Raw genomic sequence first — 15,000 nt, 5'->3', positions numbered from 1 at the left:
ACACCACCATCACTACACCACTACCACCATCACCACACCACCACCACAATCACTACACCACCACCATCACCATCACTACACCACCACCATCACTACCACCACCACCACCATCACTACACCACCACCAACATCACTACACCACCACCACCACCATCACTACACCACCACCACCATCACTACACCACCACCACCATCACTACACCACCACCACCACCACCATCACTACACCACCTCCATCAGTACACCACCACCACCACCAGTGCACTGCCGCTCCAACAAGACCACTCCACTTCAAATGATAACGAAGGTAATTTACACACATTGAATTTCCCCTGGTTCTGACCTCTTCCTCAGATCATCACAACACAGTTCAGAGCTCCACACATCCTCTACAAGACTGACCTGTCCTCTACAAGACTGACCTGTCCTCTACAAGACTGACCTGTCCTCTACAAGACTGACCTGCTCTCTACAAGACTGACCTGTCCTCTACAAGACTGACCTGTCCTCTACAAGACTGACCTGTCCTCTACAAGACTGACCTGCTCTCTACAAGACTGACCTGTCCTCTACAAGACTGACCTGTCCTCTACAAGACTGACCTGTCCTCTACAAGACTGACCTGCTCTCTACAAGACTGACCTGTCCTCTACAAGACTGACCTGTCCTCTACAAGACTGACCTGCTCTCTACAAGACTGACCTGTCCTCTACAAGACTGACCTGTCCTCTACAAGACTGACCTGTCCTCTACAAGACTGACCTGTCCTCTACAAGACTGACCTGTCCTCTACAAGACTGACCTGTCCTCTACAAGACTGACCTGCTCTCTACAAGACTGACCTGTCCTCTACAAGACTGACCTGTCCTCTACAAGACTGACCTGTCCTCTACAAGACTGACCTGCTCTCTACAAGACTGACCTGTCCTCTACAAGACTGACCTGTCCTCTACAAGACTGACCTGCTCTCTACAAGACTGACCTGTCCTCTACAAGACTGACCTGTCCTCTACAAGACTGACCTGTCCTCTACAAGACTGACCTGTCCTCTACAAGACTGACCTGTCCTCTACAAGACTGACCTGTCCTCTACAAGACTGACCTGCTCTCTACAAGACTGACCTGTCCTCTACAAGACTGACCTGCCCTCTACAAGACTGACCTGTCCTCTACAAGACTGACCTGTCCTCTACAAGACTGACCTGCCCTCTACAAGACTGACCTGTCCTCTACAAGACTGACCTGTCCTCTACAAGACTGACCTGCCCTCTACAAGACTGACCTGTCCTCTACAAGACTGACCTGCTCTCTACAAGACTGACCTGTCCTCTACAAGACTGACCTGTCCTCTACAAGACTGACCTGCTCTCTACAAGACTGACCTGTCCTCTACAAGACTGACCTGTCCTCTACAAGACTGACCTGCTCTCTACAAGACTGACCTGTCCTCTACAAGACTGACTTGTCCTCTACAAGACTGACCTGTCCTCTACAAGACTGACCTGTCCTCTACAAGACTGACCTGTCCTCTACAAGACTGACCTGTCCTCTACAAGACTGACCTGTCCTCTACAAGACTGACCTGCTCTCTACAAGACTGACCTGTCCTCTACAAGACTGACCTGCCCTCTACAAGACTGACCTGTCCTCTACAAGACTGACCTGCTCTCTACAAGACTGACCTGTCCTCTACAAGACTGACCTGTCCTCTACAAGACTGACCTGCTCTCTACAAGACTGACCTGTCCTCTACAAGACTGACCTGTCCTCTACAAGACTGACCTGTCCTCTACAAGACTGACCTGTCCTCTACAAGACTGACCTGTCCTCTACAAGACTGACCTGTCCTCTACAAGACTGACCTGTCCTCTACAAGACTGACCTGTCCTCTACAAGACTGACCTGTCCTCTACAAGACTGACCTGTCCCTTACAAGACTGACCTGTCCTCTACAAGACTGACCTGTCCTCTACAAGACTGACCTGTCCTCTACAAGACTGACCTGCCCTCTACAAGACTGACCTGTCCCTTACAAGACTGACCTGCTCTCTACAAGACTGACCTGTCCTCTACAAGACTGACCTGCCCTCTACAAGACTGACCTGTCCTCTACAAGACTGACCTGCTCTCTACAAGACTGACCTGTCCTCTACAAGACTGACCTGTCCTCTACAAGACTGACCTGCTCTCTACAAGACTGACCTGTCCTCTACAAGACTGACCTGTCCTCTACAAGACTGACCTGTCCTCTACAAGACTGACCTGTCCTCTACAAGACTGACCTGTCCTCTACAAGACTGACCTGTCCTCTACAAGACTGACCTGTCCTCTACAAGACTGACCTGTCCTCTACAAGACTGACCTGTCCTCTACAAGACTGACCTGTCCCTTACAAGACTGACCTGTCCTCTACAAGACTGACCTGTCCTCTACAAGACTGACCTGTCCTCTACAAGACTGACCTGTCCTCTACAAGACTGACCTGCCCTCTACAAGACTGACCTGCCCTCTACAAGACTGACCTGTCCTCTACAAGACTGACCTGCCCTCTACAAGACTGACCTGCCCTCTACAAGACTGACCTGTCCTCTACAAGACTGACCTGCCCTCTACAAGACTGACCTGCCCTCTACAAGACTGACCTGTCCTCTACAAGACTGACCTGTCCTCTACAAGACTGACCTGTCCTCTACAAGACTGACCTGCTCTCTACAAGACTGACCTGCCCTCTACAAGACTGACCTGTCCTCTACAAGACTGACCTGTCCTCTACAAGACTGACCTGTCCCTTACAAGACTGACCTGTCCTCTACAAGACTGACCTGTCCTCTACAAGACTGACCTGTCCCTTACAAGACTGACCTGCCCTCTACAAGACTGACCTGTCCTCTACAAGACTGACCTGTCCTCTACAAGACTGACCTGTCCCTTACAAGACTGACCTGTCCTCTACAAGACTGACCTGTCCTCTACAAGACTGACCTGTCCCTTACAAGACTGACCTGTCCTCTACAAGACTGACCTGTCCCTTACAAGACTGACCTGCCCTCTACAAGACTGACCTGTCCTCTACAAGACTGACCTGTCCTCTACAAGACTGACCTGTCCCTTACAAGACTGACCTGTCCTCTACAAGACTGACCTGTCCTCTACAAGACTGACCTGTCCCTTACAAGACTGACCTGTCCTCTACAAGACTGACCTGTCCCTTACAAGACTTGAGAGAACAGGAATAGCAGGGTTCGGGAGAGCTCAGTAAATGTCTGTCTAACCAAGAGACGGGGCCAGGAGCAGCGTCTCGACCCCCGTAAACACAACTCGGTGAATACACGACAAAACATATCTATCGTTCAGACACCCAAAATGAAACTTATAGAAAAATATTTTTTCACTAATGTTCGAAATTTATAATTGAAAAAAATATATAAATTTAATGTATTCACTTAGAATTTTGTTAATTCACATATTTGCTCAGGGATTGAAACACTTTTTTTTTTTTTTTGGTCCATCGAAAAATTAAATATTAATATATTTTCTGGACTGGACGGCGGGCTGTTGGCAATTTTTTAACATTAATATCAGCCGTTAAATGCATTAGGAATTTTTTTTAGTAATACATAACTAGTATGTAGATTTGGCCCAAGGCCGGACTCCAGTAGAAAAACTCTCGAATCTCATCAAATGTAGGGTGAAACACACACACACACACACACACACACACACACACACACACACACACACACACACACACACACACACACACACACACACACACACACACACACACACACACACACACACACACACACACACACACACACACACACACACACACACACACACACACACACACACACACACACACACACACACACACACACATACCTCAAAGGCAATGGGGCCAGATAACATCTCTCCATGGGTCCTGAGAGAGGGAGCAGAGGCGCTATGTGTACCCCTAACAACAATATTCAATACATCTATCGAAACAGGGAGATTGCCTGAGGCATGGAAGACAGCAAATGTAGTCCCAATCTTTAAAAAAGGAGACAGACATGAAGCACTAAACTACAGACCAGTGTCACTGACATGTATAGTATGCAAAGTCATGGAGAAGATTATCAGGAGAAGAGTGGTGGAACACCTAGAAAGGAATGATCTCATCAACAGCAGCCAACATGGTTTCAGGGATGGGAAATCCTGTGTCACAAACCTACTGGAGTTCTATGACATGGTGACAGCAGTAAGACAAGAGAGAGAGGGGTGGGTGGATTGCATTTTCTTGGACTGCAAGAAGGCGTTTGACACAGTACCACACAAGAGATTAGTGCAAAAACTGGAGGACCAAGCAGGGATAACAGGGAAGGCACTACAATGGATCAGGGAATACTTGTCAGGAAGACAGCAGCGAGTAATGGTACGTGGCGAGGTGTCAGAGTGGGCACCTGTGACCAGCGGGGTCCCACAGGGGTCAGTCCTAGGACCAGTGCTGTTTCTGGTATTTGTGAACGACATGACGGAAGGAATAAACTCCGAGGTGTCCCTGTTTGCAGATGACGTGAAGTTGATGAGAAGAATTCATTCGATCGAAGACCAGGCAGAACTACAAAGGGATCTGGACAGGCTGCAGACCTGGTCCAGCAATTGGCTCCTGGAGTTCAATCCCACCAAGTGCAAAGTCATGAAGATTGGGGAAGGGCAAAGAAGACCGCAGACGGAGTACAGTCTAGGGGGCCAGAGACTACAAACCTCACTCAAGGAAAAAGATCTTGGGGTGAGTATAACACCAGGCACATCTCCTGAAGCGCACATCAACCAAATAACTGCTGCAGCATATGGGCGCCTGGCAAACCTCAGAACAGCATTCCGACATCTTAATAAGGAATCGTTCAGGACCCTGTACACCGTGTACGTTAGGCCCATATTGGAGTATGCGGCACCAGTTTGGAACCCACACCTAGCCAAGCATGTAAAGAAACTAGAGAAAGTGCAAAGGTTTGCAACAAGACTAGTCCCAGAGCTAAGAGGTATGTCCTACGAGGAGAGGTTAAGGGAAATCAACCTGACGACACTGGAGGACAGGAGAGATAGGGGGGACATGATAACGACTTACAAAATACTGAGAGGAATTGACAAGGTGGACAAAGACAGGATGTTCCAGAGATTGGACACAGCAACAAGGGGACACAGTTGGAAGCTGAAGACACAGATGAATCACAGGGATGTTAGGAAGTATTTCTTCAGCCACAGAGTAGTCAGGAAGTGGAATAGTTTGGGAAGCGATGTAGTGGAGGCAGGATCCATACATAGCTTTAAGCAGAGGTACGATAAAGCTCATGGTTCAGGGGGAGTGACCTAGTAGCGACCAGTAAAGAGGCGGGGCCAGGAGCTTGGACTCGACCCCTGCAACCTCAATTGGTGAGTACAACTAGGTGAGTACAGAAGCATCAAAAGTAGTACAGGAGAAGCCAAACTATAAAAGAGGGGACTACACAGTCATGAGGAATTTCTTGCAGGAGGTACAGTGAGAAAGAGAAGTGATTGGAAAAACAGCAAATAAAATGATGGAATATGTGACCACAAATTGCAAGAAGGCAGAGGAGAGCTTCCTACCCAAGGGTAATAGATACAATGAGATGACCAGGAGCCCTTGGTTCACCCAAAGGTGTAGAGGCCAAAACTAGTGCGTTAGAGAATGGAACAGGTGTAGAAGACAAAAGATTCAGGAAAAATAAGGAGATTAGTCCATGAGCCAGAAACGAATATGCATGAATAAGGAGGGAGGCCCAGAGGCAATACGAAAATGACAATAGCATCGAAAGCCAAATCTGACCTAGAGATGTTGTACAGCCACATCAGGAGGAAAACAACAGTCAATGATCAGATAATCAGGCTGGAGAAAGAAGGAGGGAAGATCACAAGAAACGGCCAAGAAGTATGTGAAGAACTTAACATGAGATTTAAGGAAGTATTTTCAGTGGAAACAGAAAAGACTACAGCAAACCGGGATGATAGGGTACACAACTAAGGAGGAGGTGAAGAAGGCTGATCAGGGAGCTAGATACTTCAAAGGCGGTGGGACTGGACATCATTCCGTGGGTCCTGAGAGAGGGAGGAAAGGCGCTGTGTGCGCTACTAACAAGAATCTTCAACACATCTATCGGAACAGGGCAACTACTTGAGGTGTAGAAGACAGCAAACGTAGTCTCAATCTTTAAGAAAGGAGTCAGGTAGCATTAAACTACAGACCAGCGTCACTGATATGTATAGTATGCAAAGTCATGGAGAAGCTTCTTAAGAGAAGAGTGGTGGAGTACCTAGAAAGGAATGATATTATACAGGATAACCAGCACGGTTTCAGGGAGAGGAAACCCTGTGTCACAAACCTACTCGAGCTTAACGACAAGGTTTACGAGAAGGCAGAGGAGAGAGAACTTAGAGAAAGTGCAAAGGTTTGCAACAAGACTAGTCCCGGAGCTAAGGGTCATGTCCTACGAGGCGATGTTAAGGGAAATTAACCTGACGACACTGGAAGACAGAAGGTATAAGGGGGACATGATATCGGGATATAAAATACTGAGAGGAATTGACAAGTTTGATACGGACAGAATTTTTCAGAGATGGGACACAACAGCAAGGGGTCAACCCTGGAAATTAAAAACTCAGATGATTCATAGACATGTTAGGAAGTATTTCCTTAGTCAGAGTTGTCAGAAAGTGGAACAATCTGGAGATTGATGTAGTGGAGGAAGGATCTATACACAGCTTTAAGAAGTGATACGATAAAGCTCATGGAGCAGGGAGAGAGTGGATCAGCAAAGAGGCGGGGTCAAGAGCTGTGAATTGACCTCCTGTAACCATAAATAGGTGAGTATACACACACACACACACACACACACACACACACTGAAGACTCAGACGAGTCACAGGGACGTTAGGAAGTATTTCTTCAGTCGTAGAGTTGTCAGGAAGTGGAATAGCCTAGCTAGTGAAGTAGTGGAGGCAGGAACCATACATAGTTTTAAGAAGAGGTATGATACAGCTCAGGTGGTGGATACAGCTCCTGGACCCGCCTTTGTGTCTAATATAGTGTTCAGACTCTACTTTCTCAGCTGTGTTTTGACAGAATGTCAGTGTACTGGAAGATGTTTAAACACTGAATAACAAAGTCTACCTGACATATCTTAACCTCAGTTCCCACTGGAATTTTCACATCCAGAGATCATTTATTTACTCTGATGCTGACCCATGACCTGAGCGATTTCCTATAACTATCTGAATAATGAACAAATGTATACTGGTTAGCAGTTTCTCGAGCGCTGTGAAATACAGTCAGCGGAGGTCACATTTCGTAGGCTACGAACACAGTTCGATAATGAAAACTGTGACCAGGTGGATAACAAGGAAGGTGCGGTACTAGTGCACAGAGCGGCGAGACAGGAGAGGAAGACATTGAAATTGAAATACAACCTGGCGGGAGACAACGTGCAAACAGAAGGATCTGAAACAGGAATCATATTATAAAAAGTATATAATATCGGTAGGTTGATGAGTAAGACAGGTGTAATTTATTCATGATTAACCCCCATCGCACTGCGCTAAGCATATCACCAGAGGTGCTCATAAATCCTATACTCTCAGTCGACATGGATAAAACTAGCTAATCTCAAAACAACTTTCAGTAATCAGAACAAAAATTAATTTATTACATTATACATAAAGTACATTAGACCCATATTAGAGTATGCAGCGCAAGAATGGAGCTGCACGTGATTAAAAACGATACTGTATATGCAGAAGCTAAAGACAACTACAACACTGGAGAAGTTACGGCATAATCATGACATACTAAGAGGAGTAGAAACAGTAGTAATAGGGATAATGTTTGAGGTAAAAGGAAAGAAAGCAAAAAAAACAGACAGCAATTAAAGACGCAGATGAATCTCACTGACACCAGGAAGTATTTGTTTTTTTACCCTCAAAATGGCGAGCGAGTTTAAAGACGACCACCATCCGTAGTTCCAGGAGACACAATACAGCCCTGGAGACCTCTTTACTGGATAGCAGTTAAGAGACGGGGCCAGATGTTAGGAATCCGACCGGTACAAACACAAAATACACGTACAAACACACAAAAAGCAAACAAAAACATACAACTCCAACAGGAAGCAGGACAAAGACACGCAGAGGGAAGTTCACCAATAGTGTTGGTCCCCACCTGCAAGTGATGTCTGGGATTAACCCTGATTCAGCTAATGACTGGGGCAACAAAGCACACTTAACCCTTCATATAAATGGCTTTTGGAAAATATATTGCCCCTTCCCATCCTTCCCCTCCCCACCCTCCACCCACACGTCCCACCCACCACCCACACGCCCCACCCTCCACCCACACGTTACAGACTTGAGAGAATGTAACACCTGGACCTCAGTAACACAAGCCCCACGACCCACAGTGACCTAATACAAGCCCCAGGACCGGACTATCACGAACCCACAGTGACCTAGCATAGACCCCCAGTACCCGACTATCACGACCCACTTCACCCAGGGGATACAAATGTGGTACTGGAGAGCTTTGAGAGGGTTTCAGGGGTTAACGCCCCCGCAGCCCGATCTGTGACCAGGCCTCATGGTGGAGCATGGCATGATCAACCTGGCGGTTACTGTTGGCCGCACGCAACCGGCTGGTCAGGTACTGACTTTAGGTGCCTGTTCAGCGCTTTCTTGAAGACAGCCAGGGGTCTATTGGTAATCCCCCTTATGTATGCTGGGAGGCAGTTGAACAGTCTAGGGCATCTCACACTCACTGTGTTGTCTCTTATCGTGCTAGTGGCACCCCTGCTTTTCATGTCGCAGCGTCTGTCGAGTCTTTTGCTTTCATAGGGAGTGATTTTCGAGTGCCAGTTTGGAACTAACCCCTCTAGGATTTTCAAAATGTATATAATCATGTATCTCTGCCGTCTGCGTTCTAGGAAGTACAGGTTGAGGAACTTCAAGTGTTCCCAGTAACTGAAGTGTTTTATTGCAGTACTGTCCACAAACTGTTATTCTGACAGCATTTCTTTCTCTGTGGAGCTTCACTATGTCAAGACTTGGTAAAGCTGTACAGAGCGAAACATTGCAGTATACTGTACACGAGTCATCCCTGGTGCAGTATACTGTACACGAGTCATCCCTGGTGCACTATACTGTACATGAGCCATCCCTGGTGCACTATATTGTACATGAGCCATCCCTGGTGCACTATACTGTACATGAGCCATCCCTGGTGCACTATACTGTACATGAGCCATCCCTGGTGCACTATATTGTACATGAGCCATCCCTGGTGCAGTATACTGTACATGAGCCATCCCTGGTGCACTATACTGTACATGAGCCATCCCTGGTGCAGTATACTGTACATGAGCCATCCCTGGTGCACTATACTGTACATGAGCCATCCCTGGTGCACTATATTGTACATGAGCCATCCCTGGTGCACTATATTGTACATGAGCCATCCCTGGTGCACTATATTGTACATGAGCCATCCCTGGTGCAGTATACTGTACACGAGTCATCCCTGGTGCACTATACTGTACATGAGCCATCCCTGGTGCACTATATTGTACATGAGCCATCCCTGGTGCAGTACCAGGGATGGCTCATGTACCTTTGGTGAGCTTGGAGAGTCTTTCTACTCCAGGAGTCCGGTCATGGACCAAACTCCACACTGCTGACCACACCCATCACAGCTAAACCACGTCACGGCAGAATGAACAGTCACCGGGGCACCATACTTAGTGGGTGGTAACCTGGAGGACCACACACACACACACACACACACACACACACACACACACACACACACACACACACACACACACACACACACACACACACACACACACACACAGGCCCATACTTGGATGAAAGAGCAATGCAAATGGATGGAACAAGAGTGGGAATGCAAGCTAGGCGAGTTTTCTGCAAAAATGGAGAGGAGGATGGAGGAACAGAAGGAGAGATGGGAGTTGCAAGCTGAAGTTACAGAAGCCTAGATACGTGCCTTAGAAGATAAAGTAAATATGCTGAAGCGAGTTACAGGACCAGTGCCCAGATGGGACATGGCATCTGGAGCAGGTACACCCCTAGTAAACGAGGAGCCCAATGGAAAGGATGGAGAACAAGAATTGTGCTAAGGCCTTATCAGGCCACCAGGCAAGGCCGAGGAATGAAGGGGAAGTGCTGTTGGGCGCAGGGAAAGCAGTAAGTGAAGGGGGGGGCACAGGTAGAGAAGGTGACAGGTGCCATGCAGAGGCACGACCAGACCCCAAAGAGTTACAGGAAACAATAAAGGAGACAACGGCTATGTACAAACGGGACACAGAGGGAAAGACAATGAGAGGAGTAGACAGAGAGGTCAGTCTTTATTCCTGAGTCTCAGGAGAGCAAAGGGAGGACGTACAATGAAAGATGGCAGAAAGAAAAACAAGAGACAGAAAACATAAGCACATGGGCGAGGAGGACATGACTGAGGTAGTAAATTTTCAGAGACTAGGAGGATACTTGAAGGGAAGAAATCAGCCAGTCAGACTGATTTTCAAGACAGAAATAGTGCAGAAGAGGATCCTGCAAGAGCAACCACAGCTGAAGGAATCATCAGCAGACTTGAGGGTGTTCCTAGACTGTGACAGAACAAGGACAGAACGACAGCAGCTGAGGGAGAGGATACAAAAACAAAAGGGGCTAGAAAGAGAGACAAGGATAAAGTCGACAGATGATAACCAGAGCCAGGCAAAGCAATAAGCACAAACACACAGAGAACCACTCTCAGAACCCTACAGCCAAACACACTATCCCAATACAAACCACAATCCACACTCAGTCCCCACCCAACACTATGCAGTAGAATTCCACAGCACCCTGCCATGTCCCTCCCTCCCCACAACCTCCACAAACCCCCAGAACACAGTGTTGGAGAGGAATTTTAAGGTATGGTACACCAATGCTGATGGAATAACTAATAAGTGGGAGGAGTGGCATGAAGAATAAAAGAGGAATCACCAGACATCATAGCTCTCACAGAAACCAAGCTCACAGGAATGATAACAGGCGCCATCTTTCGAACCGGATATCAGATCCTGAGGAAAGAGGAACAGAGGGGAAGGGGCGGAGGAGTGGTACTGCTCATCAAAAACCAATGGGATTTTGAGGAGCTAGAGAGAGGAGGCAGAGGAGAAGAAAGAGACTACATAACAGAAACAGTCTGGAGGTCCCAAGGTGGTAATTGCAGTGATGAATAACTGACCACAGAAGAACAAGAATATGATGAGAGTAACAGAGCAATGGTTGACACACTGGCTGAAGTGGCCAGAAATGCCCTTATGGGCAGAGCAAAGCTACTGGTTGTGGGTGACTTCAATCACAAAGAAATTGACTGGGAAAACCTGGAGCACACAGGGATCCAAAAACGTGGAGGGCTAAGATGATGGAGGTGGTACTGGAAAACCTCATGCATCAGCATGTTAGGGACATTACCAGAGAGAGAGGAGAGGATGCTCCAGCAAGACTGGACCTTGTATTCACCTTGAGTAGATCAGATATTGAGGACATCCCATATGAAAGACACCTCAGGGCCAGTGATCAGGTGGTTCTGAGGTTCAAGTATATAGTTGAGTTACAAGTGGAGAGGGAAACAGGAAGGGTAGGACACGTGAAGCTAAACTACAAGAGAGGGGATTGCACAGGTATGAGAGGTTTCCCGCATGAGGTTCAATGGGACAGAAAACTGGCAGGGGTCATCAGTAAATGAGATGATGGAATATGTGACAACAACATGCAAGGAAGCTGAGGAGAGGTTTGTACACAAGGGTAACAGAAATAACGAGAAAGCCAGGATGAGCCCATGGTTCACCCAAAGGTGTAGAGAGGCTAAAACCAAGTGTGATAGAGAATGGAAGAATTGTAGAAGGCAAAGGATCCAGGAAAATAAGGAGAGCAGTCGAAGAGCCAGAAATGAATATGAACAGGTAAGAGGGGAGGCCCAACGACGGTACAAAAATGACATACCAGCGATAGCCTAATCTGACCTGAAGCTGTTGTATAGCCACATCAGGAGGAAAACAACAGTCAAGGACCAGGTAATCCACTGCAGAGCAGGAGAGATAGGAGGATATGATAACGACATACAAAATACTGAGAGGAATTAACAAGGTAGACAGAGACAGGATGTTCCAGACATGGGACACAGCAACAAGAGGTCACAATTGGAAGTTGAAGACTCAAATGAATCACAGGGATGTTAGGAAGTATTTCTTCAGTCACAGAGTTGTCAGAAAGTGGAACAGTCTAGGAAGTGATGTAGTGGAGACAGGATCCATACACAGCTTTAAGAAGATTTATGACAAAGCTCATGAATCAGGAAGAGTGGCCTAGTAGCGACCAGAGAAGAGGCGGGGCCAGGAGCTGTGGCTCGACCCCTGCAACCACCTAGGTGAGTACACAGTTGGCCTGGACCTTAGGTAAAAGTTTAGCGGCAGAACCGTCTTACCTACCGAAAGGTAAACACACACGACAGGGAAGAGGCTGTCTCAGGAACTGGAAATCAACCTTCAGAAACTCTTGTTAAGTAATTACAAACAAATCCAAGTACTACAGCTCTGCTACGTAAATACAATTAGGCAAATAGAGCCAGGTAAAGGTGGGCAGCCATACCATCTATATAAATGATAAATAAGAAAGAAGAAAAAAGCACAATACCGTCACTGGAACAATACACAAATAAACCGCTCATAGGAGAAACTTAACGACGACCACTGGACCATTAACTAGTTAATGACGACCACTGGACCATTAACTAGTTAATGACGACCACTGGACCATTAACTAGTTAATGACGACCACTGGACCATTAACTAGTTAATGACGACCACTGGACCATTAACTAGTTAATGACGACCACTGGACCATTAACTAGTTAATGACGACCACTGGACCATTAACTAGTTAATGACGACCACTGGACCGTTAACTAGTTAATGACGACCACTGGACCGTTAACTAGTTAATGACGACCACTGGACCATTAACTAGTTAATGACGACCACTGGACCGTTAACTAGTTAATGACGACCAATGCAGCATATGGGAATCTTTATTCAGGAAACGTTTCGCCACACAGTGGCTTCATCAGTCCAATACAAAGAGGAAGGCGTAAGGAGAGGAGGAGTATGAGGTAATCAGTCCCTCAGCCTGGAGTCGATGTGTTCAGTCCATCAATCTTGTAGAATGTACAGCATAGGGCCGTAGACGTGGCTTATATACTGTAGTGAGGTGAGGTGAAGCAGGCGGAGGCGGGGTCATAGTGGTACCATCCACTAGTCGAAGTAGGTCTTCGTCCAAAGGTTGAACAAGTGTTGAAGAATTCTTTGTAACAAGATCCCATGATGCTGCAGTGTCTGACAGTTGTGATGAATGGTTTGAAAAACCGACAAGTATGAAGATGAGACACTGTGTGCAAACATATGGGAATCTTTATTCATATGCTGCAAAGTGTCTCAATCTTCAACTTGTCGGTTTTTCAAACCATTCATCACAACTGTCAGACACTGCAGCATCATGGGATCTTGTTACAAAGAATTCTTCAACACTTGTTCAACCTTTGGACGAAGACCTACTTCGACTAGTGGATGGTACCACTATGACCCCGCCTCCGCCTGCTTCACCTCACCTCACTACAGTATATAAGCCACGTCTACGGCCCTATGCTGTACATTCTACAAGATTGATGGACTGAACACATCGACTCCAGGCTGAGGGACTGATTACCTCATACTCCTCCTCTCCTTACGCCTTCCTCTTTGTATTGGACTGATGAAGCCACTGTGTGGCGAAACGTTTCCTGAATAAAGATTCCCATATGCTGCATAAGTGTCTCAATCTTCAACTTGTCGGTTTTTCAAACCATTCATCACAAATGCCGGCGGTCCTCAAGACTACAGCCTTCACAACATGACTGTTCGGACGACTACTGCTGCAAGTGTTGTAGCTTCTTCTTAAAAATATTGCAACAGACTGATGTACTCCCTAGACTAGAATATTGATGAGCATCAACAAGGTGGAAAAGCCCTCAAAACCGTTCACAGGCATGACACTGGAATAATGAGAAGGTATACATATGCATTTACATGCAATAATTATTAAAAATCATGACTCTGTAAACATGCCCAACGTGGCTGTAAATGAAACGTAAACGTGATTGACAGATCTATTATGACTGTAAGTTTCTGAAGATTGTAAATAAATCTGAATACTTATGTAAACGTAAAAGTAATATTTCTAAACACAAAAATCATTTATCACTGTTCAAAACAACCACAAAACATACTTAAATATACTTAAATATTGGTGGAAAAAAATGAAAAAAATATGGATGTAAATCTTGTAAATGTTAGTGTAAACATCTAGGAGTGTAAATGCCATAAATTTGGCTGTAAACACGTAATAATTTTGGACTAACAACACTCCAGGAGTCACTAACAACACACCAGGAGTCACTAACAACACACCAGGAGTCACTAACAACACACCAGGAGTCACTAACAACACTCCAGGAGACACTAACAACACACCAGGAGTCACTAACAACACTCCAGGAGTCACTAACAACACACCAGGAGTCACTAACAACACTCCAGGAGTCACTAACAACACTCCAGGAGTCACTAACAACACACCAGGAGTCACTAACAACACACCAGGAGTCACTAACAACACATCAGGAGTCACTAACAACACACCAGGAGTCACTAACAACACTAATAGCCTTTAATACACTTACAATTCTCTTAGTATATACTCTTGACAACGCTGTTACTTTAAACTGGAAATACTTTCCACTGTTCACCAAGCCTCTTGTTTTCGAAAGGTTTGATTTTTGTATGAAGCTTTGAGACCAATCCCTACAGAATTTTCCATGTGAAAACTGTGATGTATCTTTCTAAGCTGCATTCC

The sequence above is a fragment of the Cherax quadricarinatus genome, chromosome 21 (assembly GCF_038502225.1).
Source record: "Cherax quadricarinatus isolate ZL_2023a chromosome 21, ASM3850222v1, whole genome shotgun sequence".
In the NCBI taxonomy this organism is placed as follows: domain Eukaryota; kingdom Metazoa; phylum Arthropoda; class Malacostraca; order Decapoda; family Parastacidae; genus Cherax; species Cherax quadricarinatus.
The sequence above is the reverse complement of the archived record's forward strand: the minus strand, read 5'-3'. Positions refer to the sequence as shown.